The sequence below is a fragment of the Macrobrachium rosenbergii genome, chromosome 42 (genome assembly GCF_040412425.1).
Source record: "Macrobrachium rosenbergii isolate ZJJX-2024 chromosome 42, ASM4041242v1, whole genome shotgun sequence".
Classification (NCBI taxonomy): domain Eukaryota; kingdom Metazoa; phylum Arthropoda; class Malacostraca; order Decapoda; family Palaemonidae; genus Macrobrachium; species Macrobrachium rosenbergii.
This window is the reverse complement of record NC_089782.1, coordinates 20,886,851-20,900,621: the sequence shown is the minus strand read 5'-3', so window position 1 is coordinate 20,900,621 and position 13,771 is coordinate 20,886,851. Positions and strand designations below refer to the sequence as shown.

The window sequence follows — 13,771 nt, the reverse complement described above, 5'->3', positions numbered from 1 at the left end:
TAGTTCGGAAGCGTTTGGAGGGAGGAGGGGTTGCGCGAAATACGTACAGGAGAGGAAAGGCCTGATATCCACGTAGCAAGAGAGTGCATTTAAGGTAGGGGTGGATAGCTAGAGTGCTGAAAGTTTTTCGTAGGTAAAGTACGAGGCAATAACAGTAGTGCTGTTTTTTCACTGGAGCCACACCGTGTTGGAGGAAATAATTTAATATTGAAAACCTTTATATATATATATATATATATATATATATATATATATATATATATATATATATATATATATATATATATATATATATATATATATATATATATATATATATATATATATATATATATATATATATATATATATATATATATATACATATATATATATATATATATATATATATATATATATATATATATGTATATATATATATATATATATATATATATATATATATACATATATATATCCACACACATATATATACATATATATATGTATATGTGTATATGTATATATATATATATATATCATACACACACACACACACATATAAATACTGTATATATTATATATATATACACTATATATACACTTTTATATATATATATATATATATATATATATATAAATTATATATATATATATATATATATATAAATTCAAGAAAACCCCTAAAAGTCACTGTATAACATGTTAGGTAAACTCACTCCTCAAACGCATATTGTGAAATAAATGTTGTGATATATATATATATATATATATATATATATATATATATATATATATATATATATATATATATATATAACTATAAGAAGAAGAAGATATATATACATGCATACATACATACATATATATATTATATATATACATATATTGAACATGGAAAGCTGAAAAAACACTAGAGGACATATTTCTCGAACGTAACATAATAACGTCTCTTAACCAGGTAATTAATTAATATAATTTAATTTCGATAAAAAAAGGGACGGGGAACCACCATTTGATAAGCTGATTAGAACAGACACCGCGATTTGATCTTAGCCAAAAGGCCGACAAGCAATAAACCACCATTGGAAACATTCTGTTTAAAAGAGATAAATCCCAGGATAATGAAGCCATCCAGACGTGAAGATATTTTTCTGTCGAAGGTGAAACATATAGTATGAAGTTACTGACATTACCGTCGTCGTCTCTTTAGATACAGGGATCCTAATTTTCTTTCAGTATTAGATCACCTATTTTGACATTGTTGTGAAAAAGAAAGTTTTGAAACTAAGTTATAACAAGTGTTATGAAATATCTATAATCGTCAAGTACAGAATTATCTATACATAGGCAGCTTGGAACGGTTGTTTGGTACCAAATCGACTGACTAACAGTGTTGGTGTTGCTGAAGTACTCCTTCGTCCCTCTCATTAGTTCAGGGGTTGAATAACGCACCGAGTCTATTTCTACATTTTCATCTAAAATGAAATGATTCACAAGTAACATATGAAAATTAATAGACAACTATTCCTAAAAAAAAAAAAAGCAAGTCGGAAGTATGTTGGCACAGCAAAATGTATTAGGTGAAAAGGTCTTTAAAACGCAAAGAAAATCAAAATTCTTGTGGCTATTACCAACGCGTATCGATCTCACCATTCCATTCCCTTGTCTTCTCTCTTATTTTCAACTGCCATTTATTTTTGAGTCCCAATTTCGAATTAGCATTCAATAACAACATCGCACTTCCTTCGAAACTGTATGTTCAAATCAAGTCCTCATTAAATCTGCTTGTGACAGTGTATCTATATGCAGATTCCATTCCCGTCTTAGTTTCTTTCAGGTAAGAATTCTGAAACCCATTTTCTTCTCATAAAACGAAGGAAATTGTTTTTCTCAAGTCACAATAACTTTTTTTTTTTTATCACTTTTTTTCTTGTATCATTTCTTATTCGCTTTTCGCTGTTCATTGGTCAATTTGCTCATAAACAAGACAACTTCATAAATCATAGCTGACATATTTTTCAAATTTGCTTTTCTTGGTTCTTTCCCTTTATACCTTTCTTTTTTTTTTTTTCCTTTCAATATTCTCGTATTACATTCAATTTTTCTTTTCTTTCTATCTTCCCGGTTCAGCCAGAGAGGCTAACCCTCTTCGTTCCGGCACACGCATCCTCCTTCATTTACTCTACTCTTCCTAATTCTGTGGCACTTGGCCCGCCCCCCTCTTTCCTCCTTTCTTCGTAAACTCCCAGTTGCATTGTCCTTGAAGGAAATACCTTAATATTTTACATCTTACAAGTTCAATTTCCCAGAGCCTCTGAGCGCGATGGTCGGAAGGAAATAAGCAGCATCGCAGTGTTTACAGAATTACCTTGATAATTCGAGTGTATGTAAATCCTATAATTACTTCATTTACATACGTTCAAGTACCTCCTCTGACGGGCCATTGTTTAGCTGTAAATCTTAAGTCGGATGATAATGGCGTTGAAGTAATTGGAACAACAGGCGCCGGTAAAATGAGACAAAAAATATCAGGTTTCTGTTCTCTCCGGATCATTTTATTTTTTTTATCTTTCCATTGGCATACTGGCGAAGGTGTTAATGTCATGCATATAAGGTTGGCTTCGCAGATAGCACTCGTTAGGAAGTCGGGGATAGAAAGAGGGGTGAGAGGGGGACATACCGTGCACATAGGATAGGAATGGGGAGTGGGGGGAGACAAATGGGCCAATCGTCAGACTTGTTCCTCCGTAAAATATGGCAGACAGCGGCCCGTGTGTTTCGTCGTTGTTGTGTCGTACAGGAGCTTCGTTTATTCGCCACCAGGGGATTTCTGAAACGAGCCTAGACGACAGTATTTGTGTCGTTATTTACCCGCTCAAAACTAGAGGATAATTAGGTCGTGTTGCCGGGGCTGTTTTAGAGTCGTCTCGTGGGAGTCGTACCTCTGCGACCTCGCTGAATGACGATTCAAGAAGGTATCTACTGCTGGGGCACGGATATCTTTTGTCCTTCCAAACAACAGCGAAAAGTGCCAAGGAAAGGAGATATACATACTCAAGGGTTCACTGGTAATAGCATATATTCAAATGATTCACGTCAAGAATTTCTTCTGGTTCGTTTTACTGGAATCGACACCGAATCGGAGCGTAATACTTCTTTGTGGTTTTATAAATAAAAGCTCTTCTCACAAAGTAAAGAAGAACATTAACTAAATAAATTAAAGAAAAAACATCTAGCGTCATCTTTATATGGCAATTAATTTATTCCATACCAGACTCCTTAACTGGATTACTTATACGCATTAAAAACAAGCAGCTGCGTTCTTTTCTGAAGCAGATTTGTTGCACTTCCTTTCATGCAAATACTTCCACGGAGGTATAACAGGTGCTTATTTGAATTTGTAATTCCCTCCAACTACTCATGATGGAGTTTTACTGCTTAAATTACAAGGAACGTAAATGAATATTTTAGTGAGCGAATTGGGCTCAATTTAATTAATGCCACTTAAAATCTCACCAAACCCGAAATTTACTCCTACTGTTGCAGAAAAAGCCTTTAGATTACTTAGAAACAGAAACTTACGAAATGTAGAGCAAATGAACTGAACTGCAAGGCCTAATATTTCTGTTAAAACTTGACCTACAAACATTCTTATCCTTGTCATGTTTTATATTTATAATCGTCTATATAATTCCGCCAGGTAATTAACAGGAAGAAGAGACAACGGTTAAGTCAAATTTTCACTCATTCAATTCTAAAGCCCCACAAGTATGATGACCACACATAGTTTAGCAAAATGGTGTTGCCAAACGCTAAAGGTCATCAAAATAAAACAGAATGGAAACACGCTATCCAATTAAAGCAAAGACTTATCGATGGCTAGTATATCGAACTGCTCTCGCCAGCCCATTCAATGAAATTTTCGAAAAAAACACTTCTTCATACACGAACTTCCTTCAGCCTGGCTTCTCCAGCTAAGATGTCCCCTTCCTTTCAAAACAAATGCAACTTTGTCCTCTGCTTCTTGTGTCCATTTCGACTCTACCTTTTCCCAACGCCTGTCATTTCTTAGTCTCCCACATTGACCACCGATGTAAACATTCCCTACAAATCTTTCTGTAACAAATATCCTTTGTCAACCAACACACCCTAACCCCATTGTTTCCTTTGCTGTACAATTCACTTACAAGGCATATCTCTTGAAGATGCCTGCACACATTACAGTCCTCAGACTTCGAGGCTTTTCTATTTGACTCCTTCTAGCATCTGTTGTTCACCCTTCACATCCATAAAGCATCATTTGTACTACTGTCCCTTATATTCACCTATTTCAGACCCCTTGGTGACGTTCCTTCCCTGTGCAGTGGCTCAGGAAGCCCTGTTGTTTTCTTTACAAATATAGTGTTGCCAATTTCGTTTATGCTTGAATTTTCGTTACCTTTTACAAGATAAATACACGAAAAATTAGACATTATGAGTTGAAGCGAAATCCTGATAGTGTGTTTATTTAAAGCACGATTTTCTTCTAATTTGGCAGTTTACTTCTTGAAAATACCAGCTAATGGTGTCTTTGATAAGAAGGCCCTCTTCTAGGGTAGGAGATGATAAGTTCCTTCCATCGGTAATTAACGATATACCCAGTAATACTGACCTCTTCTCCCCTCCTCCGGTATACTCCAACGCCATTCAATTTCAGTTTGCTTTGAAATTTGACAAAAAAATTAGCTGTATTTCAATACAATACACACTCAGAGATGCATTGGAGGACCTTCATTATATGAATGCAGCTTACATGAAATCACAGTGTTAAGGGAGATTATTAACCAGTTCCCACAAAAACCCTTCAACTTGCAGATGCTTTACAACAATTGCGTGAATTTGTCTATCCAAAGACGCCTTAAAGCTTTTATTGGAAAGTGAATGGTCTCCTCTGAGACCAAGAATTGCATGCTTTAGTAGGATGACCCCAGAGGAAGAGACTGAGTGGTCTCCTAATAACAAGAAATCCATTTTACAGGATAATCTGTGAAATGAAACAGAGGAAGTTTTAGCCACATTCAGTTTACATATAGGTCAAATATGACTAAGGCACTTAGTACAAAATTACATATAAAAGAAAGTATGGCAACAGACGTTCTTCATCTTTAGAAGATCAAATAAATTACCGATGACGAAGTAATTACGGGAAATCTGTTTCATTAGCAAGTCAGCTACTATACATTTGTATTGTTGTATGTGTTAGCATTATTTTATTTTTAGAAAATTATAATTTTGATCTTATGGGTCGCTCAAATGAAGAAAAAATGTAATAAAACATAAACCCATAAGTGATAAAAAAATACGAGTTCTATATAATTTCTGGCATACACAAATAAGATCATCCTCAATGTTCAGTATTATTAATAATACTGAATATTCATATTATGAATTATAGTTAACCTCTTCATAGTCACTGAAACAAAAACTCCTTATTCACTTTACGTGCGAGTTATTGGGGAAGAAAGTCTTGTTATTAATTTTTCTTACTTTATTCACAGATGCACCACATAGCAAGTATTACAGCTGTTATTTCAAAGTTTCACTCAAAACTTTTGCTTAAGATTCCATGACAGAATGAACATTAACTAATAATTAATGCAACCAGAACTGTGTTATAGAAGCTTAATCTACAACTTAAAACAAAATCGCATTCACTTTATTCTTGTTTCTTCTTCGTCTTCTAATGAGATACAATTCGGTAGTGAACAAAAGAAATATTTCCATCATACTCCCTCGTTTGTCCCTAGTTGATACGTGGAAACATTGTTATTCAATATTCTTTTTAATCTCCAGTTATCAATTGATAAACAGCAAATAACTATCCATTACCACCCATATTATCAACATTCTTCTTTCCTGAAGATTCCCGGTATCTAGTACACTAAAGTTTTACGGATGTTATTTCCTCATTTTTCAAGCATTAACGTTGATGTTTTATTATCTTCATAACCCGTTTTCCTTATTGCTCTCTCCTTTATTCCACTTTAATTCTTCTTTCATTCTTCCATTTTCATCTTCCCTTTCGACTCCATTCCTGAAATGAAACAAAATTATTAGAGATGTCACAGAATATTGTTTTTCTTTCAAAGACTATTTTAAGAAACTGGATTGTACATGTCGCTTAACTGAACTGACATTAAGCAAAAACTCACAGGGTTGAAAATAAGAACATCTCTAATACCGGCAATATCACCAAGTTTTAACATCATTCTCAAAAGAAAAATACTTCACTGAATAACGCCAGGGGCTTTAGTGAATACAGAAACAAGAAAAGCAATTCATATACTATAGTTTTTAAATGGCTTTGTATATACGTTCATATATATATATGTAACGTGTTAATGAGTGTATGTATGTATGTATATATGTATTATGTGTGTATGGCTGTACTGATAAGCTCGTGTGTGCATACTATACAGGATGGTAAAACTCGAAATAACTGAATATATCGGGGTACTTGGAGAAACTAAGATATGCGAGAATAGAAAATACTGTTAAGAATCTGTGTAATGGAAATTCAAATATAATGTGGAGAAAATAATTGAAATAAGGGCGAAACATTACAGCCAAGCTCCTCGGTGTGTAATCATCAGTCAAGCGATTTCTGTTGTAAAGGTTGCTCCTGGGAATATCAGAGATCTTTAAATATGGTAATGAGGAGCCACCTTTTGATAATTGAAAAGCTGTTTTTTTTATATATATATTATGTGTTCTAACTATAACTCAACAGTGAGTAGTCGACTTAGAGTCCACATGCACCTTCACTGCAAACTGGAATGTGTATGTTGTTAATCAAAATTTTCCCTGGTGAATTTTGCTGCTGGTTCATGATTCAGTCTCAATTTACAACAGAGCCCTTCTCACGTGTACCAAATCTCAAAAACCCTCGGGGTATAGTAATTTTTTTTCGTTTTGTCAACCATCTTGAAAACGTTGATATTGACTAGCAGTGAATCAGCGACATTTAAGGAGATATTTACACTTCATTTCCCTTTTTCTTTGTATCTGTGTTACCCTTGAAGCGATAAATCATGTTCTCCCCATGTATTTGTTTAAATCGAATTCGTTGGTTAGATTTTCATCACAAAGAAAAGCAAAGGTTTGTTCACAAAAATTAACAAGAAGTAACAAGTAATTATTAATTTAATCATAAGAGCTTGTAAGATATCTTTGGAAGACAGGCGTATGCATAAGGAGCAATGATAAAAGTAAAACAGAAAATGCTACTGAAAACTGGGATAAGAATTAACAATGCAACGACAAATAAAACAATGTAAGATCATACATTAATATCTACAACGGCGATAACTGTCCTGAAATCAAAGTTCAATCGACTATGTTAATTCCAGCCTTTGCTTTATTCTGTTAAATATACAGCTGCGCGCGCGCACACACACACACACACACACACACACACACACACAAAGCCGTGGGGCAAGTGGGCAACAGGAATCTGAATGGACCCTATAATTCATTCTATTAGGTCCGAATAAGACGGATGCTACAGTTGGGTACGCGCGTCATTTGAATACATTAGTACCAAAACGGAGACGAAACTGTGAAACTATTTTATGTGCAAAATGCATCTGAAACCTTAAGGTTTCGGAGCACTAGTATAGTTGCACAAACATTCCACTTGAAGGCTTCGATCACCGAGGACATAATATGAATGTGATTTTGGTTGTCGATGGTTACATGGGAGAGCCTGGGAGTTTCCTTAAATAGACACTAATGCTTAATACAAAAGAAGTTTGCTACTTAAAAGTCACCATGAAACCATAGCAGTCACAGTATGTAAAATTACTAACATATAACACAGAACTACACAAATCAAAGACATTTTAAATATTTTTTTTACCAAAAACATATTTCAAATTACTTTCACTCATGGGGTTCTATACTGTACATTATGTCAGTAATTTTGAATACTGCGGCTACTATGTTTTCTTGGAATAACAGAATTTCTTTGTGTGTTTTGAAAATTCATAATGGCCTGCACTTTGCTACTGCAAGCCATCTCTAAGACTATATGGCGAGGTAATTACAGTAGAACGGTTCGGAGGTGGTGCCTGAGAGCTTGAAAAGAACTGAGGAACCAATGGCGATGTAGTGAAAATGTTCGGAAACACAGATCTTGATAGCTGTGGTGTCAGATAATTCTTAATTAGCAAATCAATAAATGAAATACGCTCGAGGGCAATGCCAGAAGTTTGTTGCAGATCTAGGGGAATACCAGAACTGGACATTACTCATGACTATATATGAAAACAACACTGAACATTTGCCCATGCGTGTAAACTGCCTATCAGAGAAGCTCATATAATAAGAAAAATGGAGATAATGAGCGTCTAAAGATGTGCTTCTCACAAGCGACTTTGAGAGCAAACAAGGTAGAATATTCAGCTGGAATTAAATCTTTTAAAGTAATTATTTTCAGATTTTTCCTCTTAATAAAGAAGTCCTTTCTCACCAAAAAAGAAAATAACACAAAATATATTATATGAATAAGAAAATGGACAAAAACTGTAAACAACCCAGATGAATTCTCATACTACATAAGTTATTACTTTGGTTTTTAACAAATTGGTTCTCAGGACTCAATATCAACATTTGCGTTTAAATACTGTTATTGCCATCCTTATGCGTGGTAATAACCGACGGGACCAGACTTTCTCTTTATGTTAACCAATAACATTATCGTTTAGGTTGTCAAGGTCCAGTGGAACCAATCTCTGCCGGCATAATACAGCATAATACTTGTAGTTTATATGACCTCCAAGTGCATATCAGCTTGTTAATAATCAACCAAACCAGTTTTTGGGATGTTAATAAGCATTAAAACCAGTCCTCGAGTTGTAAAAGACCAATGGAATTGGTCTTTAGCTTGTTGATAACAAAATTTATATTGCAAATAAAACCAAGATAACTAGACCATTGTCTAGAATCTACTGAAACTATATATGCTGTGCCCCGTCTCTTGACTATAACCTTCATAAAAGCTTTAGTAAAGTTAATGAGCGAAAAAACAAGAGGCTATTCAAATCAAAGTAAACCTTTTGGGTTATCGATTGCTGACAGGGCGAGATCTGGAGCTGTTAGTAACCAAAGTCCCAATCCAGAGAGTTGTTAACTGTCAACAAAAACAAAGGAGGTGCACAGTACTACTAATTAGGACGAATATCCATTAAAACTAGAATCAGATATTTTCTTCATCTATTCATAATAGTATAACTTCATTGAACTTATAGTATTACTTTCCTTCTTTTCTTTGGCATGAAACTGTAGAAATCTCCCTGTCAATAGTTCCGAACAAAAGAAGAAGAAGTTTGACTTTGAACGTTACCAGTTTTATCATGAACAATCAAAAGTTTAACAAACTGAAGGCCTGGGATACAGGATTCAAAAGAATAATTGTTAAAACTTACTTTTCTTGTGGCATTCTACTGCAGTTTATGTAGAAATGGGCTAATCACGGAGGTTCTTATTCCCTTGTTCAGGGCTTGTAGACAGAAAAAAATCTCGAAAGTATAAAAGTAATCTGATAACGCTCAAGGAACAAAACTGTCCGCATCATTAGATATGAAACATAATCTTGTAACATACATACATACATACATACATACATACATACATACATACATACATACACACACACACACACACACACACACACACATATATATATATATATATATATATATATATATATATATATATATATATATATATATATATATATATATATTTATATATATGTGTGTGTGTGTGTGTTCATATGCTGTCTGCTGGGACTATCAAATGAATAGTAACAGCTGAAGGTAAAAGGAATAATGCAATAGAAGTAATACACAGATTTAATGCTCAAAATGGGAATATGCATACCTACACAAACCCAAAACGCTGAGCTGATGAAGTAAATATAATTTTTTACTTATTAGAAAATATATATATATCTTTTCATACTATTTCCAAAGGCAGCTATGAAGTCCGTGATAAAAAATGCATTAAATTTCGGACAGGGATTAAATAGTCAATTACAAAGAAAATAAAAATTCATATGCTCTCTCACTGTGTGTTATATTAATTCAAGGGTTAAATATTTTCATCACATTCCGCTACATTCAGTAAATCGAGGCTCTTTGTAGTAACATACAATTATTAATTTTAACATTGTTTCGCCTAAAATCTTGGTTAAATTTAGTCTAATCTATCTCTCAATTAAACTAACAATCTATCGAGCTCTTACCATAGACGATTAAATCAATCTATAACATAAAGGTCATATGATGATTAGACGCCTTGAAAACAAATGTGTTTATTTGGACATAGTATATCCGCAAATGTAGTGAAACTAGAGAAAAAAACAATCAGACCAAATACAAAGGTTAAGTTATCGAGACTGGAATTAAAGTAAATGAAATCAAAAAAAGAGAGACCGACTGTCCTGGTTACAGCTGTCAGCAAATTGAGCATTCTACGAATTATGCATTAAAAAAATGAAGTTATACAAGTGTCCGTGTTTAATCGGTCTTATCACATGGGGATATTCTTCAGATAAGTTCAACTTCATTATGGTATTACGGCAAATCCTTAGATATTATTCACCATCAGTATTCCACGTTAAAATGTCTTCGGGTGTACTTCTTGCCTTCCTTCCTTCTCACCCCGCGGCTTGTATACATCTCAAATCCAACATTATTCTGAATGCTCCTGTTCACCAGCGTTTCCTGCAATATATCTCTTATTCCTGTTTTATCAAGTTCGCCCAGTTCGCCTTTCGGGTAAGGCTGAGTAAGGTCTAAAATTGGAGCACCCCCACTTGAGTTGATGAATGAAAGTTTTGTGGCCTCCTCATACAAAGGGTAGGTTGTCATTAATTAAAATCTGAGAACCTCCTTTCAAATGACTTTGGTGTGTCGTCATCTGTTGTGATGTTTTGTTTTCTCCTCTCCCTTTGTACGGGCAATACCCTTCCGTCCTATCGGCTATTTTCCCGACTGGCTAATGATTGCGCTGGACTATTTACTCTTTTTCTAATTAGCTCTTTGACTACTTGCTTGTTCGCATTTCTACCTAATTTCCTCGACAAAGGAACGAATGTACTCTAGAATACATTTCATCTTGCTTTTTCTGCCTTTCACAGCTTTTCTCATACACGCTTTCATCTGCATATTAGTGCTCACTTAACTTTGTTCATTCTGATTTTTAAGGCTGATAGAAAAGTATACATACTCGCGTATACTGTATGTATATATATATACATATACATATATATACAAATACATATATATATATATATGTATGTGCGCGTTTTAAAATCTAATAGAAATAGTATGCAGGGATATAAGGTGCGGGAAATCCTGTTGATCATGATCATGATCATGATCATGATCATGAAGTACATGAAACTTTATTGAAATAGTCATTAAGCCTATTTTAACTGAACATGATAAACAAAGCATACACATTAAAAATTCTCGCTACGCTCTATTAAGCAGCTGTTCAGTAAAAAAATCATCCGAACTGCGTAATTGAGCTTTAATAAAAGGAAGCTCCATTAGGCATGTATAACATTTATCACAAAAATTAGGCCTTCTCCTGTAACCATTATTGTTGCGACATTGTTGTGATGTACGTTTAATCCGACAGATAAACCATTTTCTCAACATAAGATAGCTGACATTTCACTCAGTTTATATATACAGTGTAACACATCCGCTGAGCAGCAAGGACCAAAAGTCATTCAACAGTGAGATATATTCATATACCATAGTTGACTTTTTTTACGTGTTTAAAAAGTATGTTTTGATCTGTTTCCATACTTGTACTGGATTGGATTTCAAGTTATTCCCCCTCCTCTGAACCTAAAGGAAATCATTTTTCCTACTTTCATAAATTTTTAATTGCCCTGTGATGAATAATTTTTGCCCTACTTTAAAATGTTCACCATTATCTCGTATTGTTTTCCAGGCCTCTACTGCAGCATTCTTTCCCTCTCGCTCCCCATCATTTGGACTCGCTTCCCGCAACTTCATTTAAGATTTAAACTCGCTCAGCCCTTTCGCTCCTGCTGTCTTCTTTCTTCCGGTTTCTCTCTCCTTTACTAAATAAATCCATTCCTCCTCCGAATTCCTTACTGCTCTTACAATATACACAAAATTACTGTTATTTTTTTTCCTGTTCCTCATTCGCTTGAATTTCTTTTCTCGCCAGCGTCACCTATATCTAACAATTCCTCACAGCGTTGCCGAACTCTTATCCCTCCCACAATTTACTTTCATCCTAATAATCCTACTCCTCAACCACCCACTCCTCCGATCCGGTACCCATTCTCTCTCTCTCTCCCTCCCATCCTTCCAGAGCTCCCTCTTAGGCTGACGGCTGCCTCCTCCTTGAGAAATATGAGGCTATTCGTCAGAGGAAATGTGGGGTCTGAGCGAAGAAGAGTTGGTGTAGGCGGTGGAGGGTCTCTAGGCCCCCTCTTTAAGTTCTCGAGCATTTTCGCAATGTTATTCAGAAGGTCGTGAATGTCTGGAAATTCCTGTTCTATTATTCCCGGGGTGTTTGGATGTTTCTGGCGTTCGCCTGGTATTTTCGATACTTTATGTCGTTTAATGGCGTTATTATTTTTTTTTTTTTATACCTCTGGCATTTTCAAATTCAAAACCAGAGATTTCAAAGACTGATGCTTTTGAAGTATTTGCAGCTATCTTCCATCATTCCCCAAATCTTCGATCAATTCACTCGTCTTTTTTTTACTTTAAAATGTCGCCCTGGTTCTCTCTCTCTCTCTCTTTCCCAATTACTCCTAATCTGTCATGGTTCAGTTTAAGATAAGATGCCGAACTTTCAATTCATCTCTTCGCAATTTCTTCAGTCTTTTGCTGATCGAAGACAGCGTTATCAAGAGCTCGTAAAGCTTCGGATCTTTCTCAGTATTAACGAACGTCCAACAATAACAATAACTTTCGCATGAATAATAGAATTTCCTTAGTATTGACTTCCGTGTAGTAATATTTATGCATGATGATTATCTTAAAAGTCTGCGGTACATAATTTTAAACACCGAAATGTTTCATGTACCAGAAAAGCCCTTGATAATGATGTCTGAGTTATTCTGTCAACAGTCCTTTGGTATTCAATCCAATGATGGTACCGGAAACATTGCGCGAATCAGATTAACTTGTATCTAATTCTAAAATTGGGAACATTCTTCGGGCTAGTGTCGATCAGATGGTACTGTTCATCCATAGTCGGCAATATACATAATTGACGTTTCCCAACTTCCTTCCATGGTAACTTTTTCCCCCTACAGGTGAGATTATGCCAGTCTCTATTTCTCCTTTGTTCTGCCTCCTGCCTACGTGTTGATTTCTCACCCTGCGTAACCATGCATTTATACTATGCAACACTTCCATACCCTCCCTTCTCCCAGCCGTCCCCTCTCTCGGTTATTTTCAGGGAGAATTTTTAATTGTTTTCATTCCTAAAATAGCCATTTTTCTTATTTTTTTTCAAGGTTATTTCTTTTTCGTTGTCCTTTTTTTTATTTCATATTTTATTTGTTGAAGACCTCCAATCCGGGTTTTAGCTTTTTCGTATTTTATGTAATTTCGTGCATCCGCTCTTCCTGTATTCCACATATTTCTCTCGACTATGTCCGTTGATCTCTCTCTCTCTCTCTCTCTCTCTCTCTCTCTCTTTCACAGGTCATATCCCACCGTCCTAAATTCTATATTCCTTGAGAAAG

General features: G+C 34.9%; 1 long non-coding RNA gene across 1 annotated transcript in view; it reads right to left on the bottom strand.

Moving 5' to 3' along the window:
* Positions 1-5,498: 5,498 nt before the first annotated feature.
* The window catches only part of LOC136828038 (uncharacterized), a 98,538-nt gene continuing 90,265 nt past the window's right edge, over positions 5,499-13,771 (bottom strand). Inside the window, exon 3 of the long non-coding RNA XR_010849886.1 lies at positions 5,499-6,055. This is a non-coding gene — a long non-coding RNA (uncharacterized lncRNA). The remainder of the gene's footprint in view (positions 6,056-13,771) is intronic.